The sequence below is a fragment of the Podarcis pityusensis genome (genome assembly GCF_964106645.2).
Source record: "Podarcis pityusensis genome assembly, chromosome: 15".
Taxonomy (NCBI): domain Eukaryota; kingdom Metazoa; phylum Chordata; class Lepidosauria; order Squamata; family Lacertidae; genus Podarcis; species Podarcis pityusensis.
In genome coordinates, this window is record NC_138040.1 from 28353592 (window position 1) to 28359683 (window position 6092).

The 6092-nt window shown below is 46.5% G+C and overlaps 1 protein-coding gene across 1 annotated transcript in view; it reads left to right on the forward strand.

Moving 5' to 3' along the window:
• LOC308464331 (uncharacterized protein) overlaps positions 1–5241 on the forward strand; it is a 369943-nt gene extending 364702 nt beyond the window's left edge. Inside the window, exon 2 of the mRNA XM_080983676.1 lies at positions 5177–5241. The gene's annotated coding sequence lies outside the window, so the exon portion shown is untranslated. The remainder of the gene's footprint in view (positions 1–5176) is intronic.
• The last annotated feature ends 851 nt before the right edge of the window (positions 5242–6092 follow it).

Genomic DNA, 6092 nt, shown 5'->3' on the forward strand with positions numbered 1-6092 from the left:
ATGAGAACAGAAATTGTGCTCTAGCGGCATGGCAGCAGCAGGAGGCCCCATTAGCTAAAGTGGTGCTTCAGGTTAAGAACAGTTTCAGGTTAAGTACGGACCTCCGGAACGAATTAAGTACTTAACCTGAGGTACCACTCTATAGGGTTCTAGTTCCCTGAAGCCTAGAACCCAGCTTCATCCAGCAAAGCTAAATGTTGCAAGATTCAGGGCAAATGAAAGAAAGGACTTCTTCACACAGCCCCATGTTAAACTATATAATTTGCTTGCAGTGATGGCCAATAACTGGATTGGCTGTAGAGGATTGGACGGAGAAAGGCTATGTTCTACCATCACTGCTGGAAGCAGTAAACCTCTAAAGAACAGTTGTTGAGAATGACAAGTGTGAGAGAGTGCTGCTGCCAGACTCAGGTCTTGTTTGCAGGCTTCCCATAACAGTCCTCTGGTTGGCCACTGTGGCCTAATCCAGCAACCAAACTCTTCTTATTTTTTTATATTATGCTGCAAAAATGGGGTCCGGGGTGGAGGAGGCAAGCCAAGCCATGCTCCTGGAGGCTCCAAACTTTGGTATCCTGGTGAATCCCAAGGCTTGTGGACCTACAGTGCAGAAGAAGCAAGAAAACACTGCCCACTGACAATCTCTGTTTCGATATCCCGATTGCACGTACAGCGTTTTAAATTATGCTTTTAATATGCAGGCAGCGGCTCACGAAAAAAGAGAGATGCCTCCCTCTTTGTTTTTGAAAGGATCTAGTTACACTCTCCAGGAAAAAGAGGGATTCTCATCACCCAGCAATAATGGCGAGATACTTTCCATGTTGGTCTGTGATTGTGTCATACGGGGAAAAAAATAAAATAAAACACACACGGCTTAATCAAAGAGCTGCAGACACTTTTAAGTAATCGGGCTCTGCCTTTGCATAACGGCACATTTCGCCAGCAGCTACTCTAGTCGTCCACAAGAGACTGTAATATACATCAAAAATTCTCCTTTAGAATTATTTTTCTGTAAAGATTGGTCTTTTGAACTCTGGTGGCAAAGGCTTGCGGGTACAAAAACCTCTCCTGGCTTCTCATTTTTATTTTTTGGTCTCTTTCACTCATCTGGGGAGTGTTGATCTGACGGTTTCTGTGGGAAAGGATGTGGCCATTATGAGATATTCTGAATGAGTACCAGTCCATTTATCAGCAATAATAATAATAATAATAATAATAATAATAATAATAATAATTTGTTATTTATACCCTGCCCATCTGGCTGGGTTTCCCCAGCCACTCTGGGCGGCTCACAACAGAATATTAAAAACACAAGACAGCATTAAACATTAAAAACTTCCCTAAACAGGGCTGCCTTCAGATGTCTTCTAAAAGTAATATAGTCGCTTATTGCCTTGACATCTGATGGGAGGCCTTCCACAGGGCTGGTGCCACCACCGAGAAGGCCCTCTGCCTGGTTCCCTGTAACCTCATTCTTGCAGGGAGGGAACCGCCAGAAGGCCCTCAGAGCTGGACCTCAGTATCTGGGCTGAATAATGGGGGTGGAGACGCTCCTTCAAGTATACAGGACTGAGGCTGTTTAAGGATTTAAAGGTCAGCACCAACCAGCCATGTGCTTCAGGAATGAAGGGCATCAGCCATTGCATGAACTGGATCTCTTGCATAAGACTCATTAAAACAAATGGGAGCTGGCAGGGAAATAAGACACCCTTCAACGTTTCTCTGATGAAAATAGAGACGTCCTATTCCATAACGATGTTGATGATGATGCTACTATTTATATCCTGCTTGTCTTGACTGGGTTGCCCCAGCCACTCAGGGCGGCTCCCAACATATATAAAAATATAATTAAACATTAAACATTAAAAAACCCTTCCCTATAGAGGGCTACCTTCAGATAACTCCATACCCTCCAATATTTCTCCAATGGAAATAGGGACATCCTAAGGAAAAGCGGGACATTCTGGGATCAAATCAGAAACCGGGGCAGCTTCTGCAAATCTGGGACAGTCCCTGGAAAATCGGGACACTTGGCGGGTCTGAAATAAGACCTATTGAGCTCAGCAGGACTAATTGTAAGTTGAAGGCAATGGGAAGCAAATGTCCTGTGCCCAGTCTGGGGCTGGTGTAAAATCCTGGTGTTGGGGTGGCCAGGGTTTCAAGGATATGGTGAAGGGTATTACCCCCCCCCCCCATTCAATCTACATCCCAGTCACAACTCTGCCCAATTTGGGAGCTGGTGGAATGGCTCTATCTGCATAGTGTTCTACCGGTGGCATGCCTGGGATGTTCTGACAGCATCATATCTCATGCCTTGTAGGACAAAAAACTGACAGCTATCTCTCAGCCAGCATACAGAGCTGTGCCCCTGGTATTTTTGTGCCGTTCCAGCATATGGAAATGGTTTAATGTTACAAACTGTCGTAAATAGCTAAATGCAGGGAAACAGGGGGATGGGGAGGAGAACCGAGTCCATTAAATGCACAAAAAGCAATAAACGTTTCATGTAGTGGGTTTTTTGTTTTTTTTTAAAAAAAATAAAATTAAAAAAAAAAATCCAGTTTAAGCTTGTCTGACATTTAACGCCACTTCATCAACTGTTTGTATTGGATAATTGGCTTACAGAAACCACATCCCCATACCTGAATCCTCTCAAGATATCCCAAAGATGGCATTTTTAAAGAGCGTCTCTTTCATTTGCGTGACATAAGACTATCACGTTGTGACATGGTGCGCCATCTGGCAAGGGGACGTGGGCCCACACTCCCCAGAGCAGGTCTGAGCAGAGCTTTGCAGTGCTGAGATGGTATTATTTTTGCCTCATTAAGACCACGCCTGGGTACCCGGCACGGCGGCTTGCCATCGCGAGGACGAATGCGGCAATTCCTCTCTGAGCAGCGCACCTCCCTTAATGTTGTTTGCACTCAGTAATCCTGTTAACGGAAAAGGGATGAAGACGGTGTAGGATTTCTACAATTACCGGTAGCTTACTCTGGTCCCCTGAGCCTCCAGCTTCTTAAATCCTTTATCTGAGTCTCGGGGCATGTCTACACTGCAAACGGTGCTTCACAGATCCCTTCTGTTGTGGTTTCGTCATCTTTCCCTCTTTGTGAATGAGCGAGCATCAAGAATGCGACGGTTCCTGGTTCAAATCACACAGGAAGCTGCCTTATACCCAGAACCGTAGCTAGGTGATCTTGCGCCCCTGGCAGAACCATCCAGATTGTGCCCCCCAAGCCACGGACAAATTAGCTCTTCTTTCCGCCTGTCCTCCACCCCCCTTCCACTCATTCAATTGACAAACTCATAAAAAATTGTCCAGTTGCACCTTAGAGACCAACTAGGTTTGTTCTGGGTATAAGCTTTCGTGTGCATGCACACTTCTTCAGTTACAGGGTGCAACTGAAAGTGTGTGAGAGTCTGGGGTGTTGGGGGGCATACCCACAGAGCCCATCTTTGCAGGCTTGTGAGCAGGAGCCTGTGTGGTGGCTGAGGATGAGGCAACATGCACAACCTTGATATTTGCCCTTACAGTGGTACCTCGGGTTAAGTACTTAATTCATTCCGGAGGTCTGTTCTTAACCTGAAACTGTTCTTAACCTGAAGCACCACTTTAGCTAATGGGGCCTCCTGCTGCCGCCGCGCCACCAGAGCACGATTTCTGTTCTCATCCTGAAGCAAAGTTCTTAACCTGAAGCACTATTTCTGGGTTAGCAGAGTCTGTAACCTGAAGCGTATGTAACCTGAAGTGTATGTAATCTGAGGTACCACTGTATATTGAGTCAGTTCATTGGTCTATCTAAGCCAGTAATGGCTACACTGACTGGCAGCAGCTCTTCTGCATCTGGAGTGAAGGTCTTCCTTACTACATGTCACCTGCTCCTTTGAAGATCCCGGGAACTGAACCTGGGACCTTCTGGGTGCAAAGTATACGTTTCAGTGGTGACCTGCAGGCTTAGTAACATCGTGAACATTTGCATGTTGTTGGTTGTGGATGGTCCATTCGCATGCGCCATTCATAACTTCTTGTTGCAGTCAAGCATGTGCATGTGTGAATCAGTCCAAATCAAGGGAGGTGCTAGCCTGGGTGTGAACTAGCTTTGAATGTGAGCGAAAGATAGCCCATGGGGTCATCTCAGAGCAACTCAGCAGAATGATTTATTTCAGTTCAGAGCCCCTGTTTTCACGGCCTGCCACTCAAAGGACCTTTTTATTGGTGACCCCTCAAGATCTGAAATTCTCTCCCTCCAGAGGTATGTATGGCACCAATCTGTACTGGATTCCACCCAGAGGACATTCTGTTTTTAGTCTGCTTTCTGCTGAAATGTGACATACTTGGGTTTTCTACCGCTGCTGCTTTTAGACTGAGGGTGGAGCTGTTTTTTGATGTACAGTACTTAATTACTATTTTTTTAATGCTGCTTTAATTTTGAGAGCTGTCTGGGGAGGGCTGTGCCCTGAAAGGCAGGCTAAAAACCAATACATAAATAAACAAACTAATTTCCTCAAAGGGTTTTTCTGAAGCATATGAACATGTGATTGCTATCTTTGAAATGGGAAGGAAAATAAAGAGCTCTTTCCATCTTAATGAAAGGACAGCTAGATTAATTAATTTGACTTCCCTCCCATCTTCCAGCTAGGGGCGTCATCCTGTTTCGGCAGTGACAACAACCTAGGCAGGGGCTGGCGCTAACATTAGGCAGAGGGAGGTTGGGTGGGATGTGGAAGGAAATGGTGAGGAAAAAGTTGGACGAGAGATCTGTGTGTGGCAGCCATGACTAAGCTCTCCTGCTGCTCTCAGATGTGATGAAGGATGCCTGTCCTATTTAAGTAAGTTCCACCTTCCATATTATAGTACGATGAACTCGAGAGCAGGATTTGAGCTTTGAGCAATGGAAGCCATTAGGTTATAATACTGTGATTATGATTTAATACGGGCTTCCTCAACCTCGGTCCTCCAGCTGTTTTGAGACTACAATTCCCATCATCCCTGGCCACTGGTCCTGCTAGCTAGGGATCATGGGAGTTGTAGGCCAAAAACACGTGGAGGGCCGAGGTTGAAAAAGCCTGATTTAATAGATAGGGTGCAGCAGAAGGGGAGAAATGACGACTCCATGGAAAACTGGGTGGGAAGTCAATGAAAATAAGAGAAAAGATGAAATTGTGCTTTAATCGTAAGGTAAAGGTAAAGGGACCCCTGACCATTAGGTCCAGTCGTGACCGACTCTGGGGTTGCACGCTCATCTCCCTCTATAGGCCGAGGGAGCCGGCGTTTGTCCACAGACAGCTTCCGGGACATGTGGCCAGCATGACTAAGCCGCTTCTGGTGAACTAGAGCAGTGCACGGAAACGCCATTTACCTTCCCGCTGGAGCAGTACCTATTTATCTACTTGCACTTTTTGACGTGCTTTCGAACTGCTGGTTGGCAGGAGCAGGGACCGAGCAACGGGAGCTCATCGCCTCACGGGGATTCGAACCACCGACCTTCTGATCGGCAAGTCCTAGGCTCTGTGGTTTAATCCACAGCGCCACCCGCGTCCCTGGCTTTAATTGTACGTATATGTTAAAAATGTCGGAACTCAATAAAATCTAACTGAAAAAGAGTTTCACCTTCCAATCTGGCCAGCTTCTGTATGTGGAATTGGAAGTGTCTGTGCAGCCCAGTTTGTCCTGAGAAAACCTATTTGGCTGGCCCCCAAATCCAGGCCCCCAGTATAGCCCCCCCCATACACCACGGCCTTTCTGTGGATGACCCGCACCTGTGTTTGAATGTAACCGAGCCGTTTGCCATTGCAGCATATTTATTTATAAGCAGCTCCGTCTGCAAGCATCGAGGGTATCTGTGAAATGCAGGGCAGCAGAGAGTGTGGGAAGTGAGGCGAGATTATAAATAAAAGTATCCGAGTCACCTACTCCGAGGCTGATCCTGTTGCCTCAAAAGAAGCAGCCATATGGAGTGTGGCTAGCTTTGCCCGTCTAGGTTTTAAGCGGAGGATTACACCAAGACATCATTTAGCTCCCTGCACGGACACAAGCGCCAGGCACTTAATGAGGGGCAAGGCTCACAAACAGGTAGTAAGCTGGCTTAGGACGG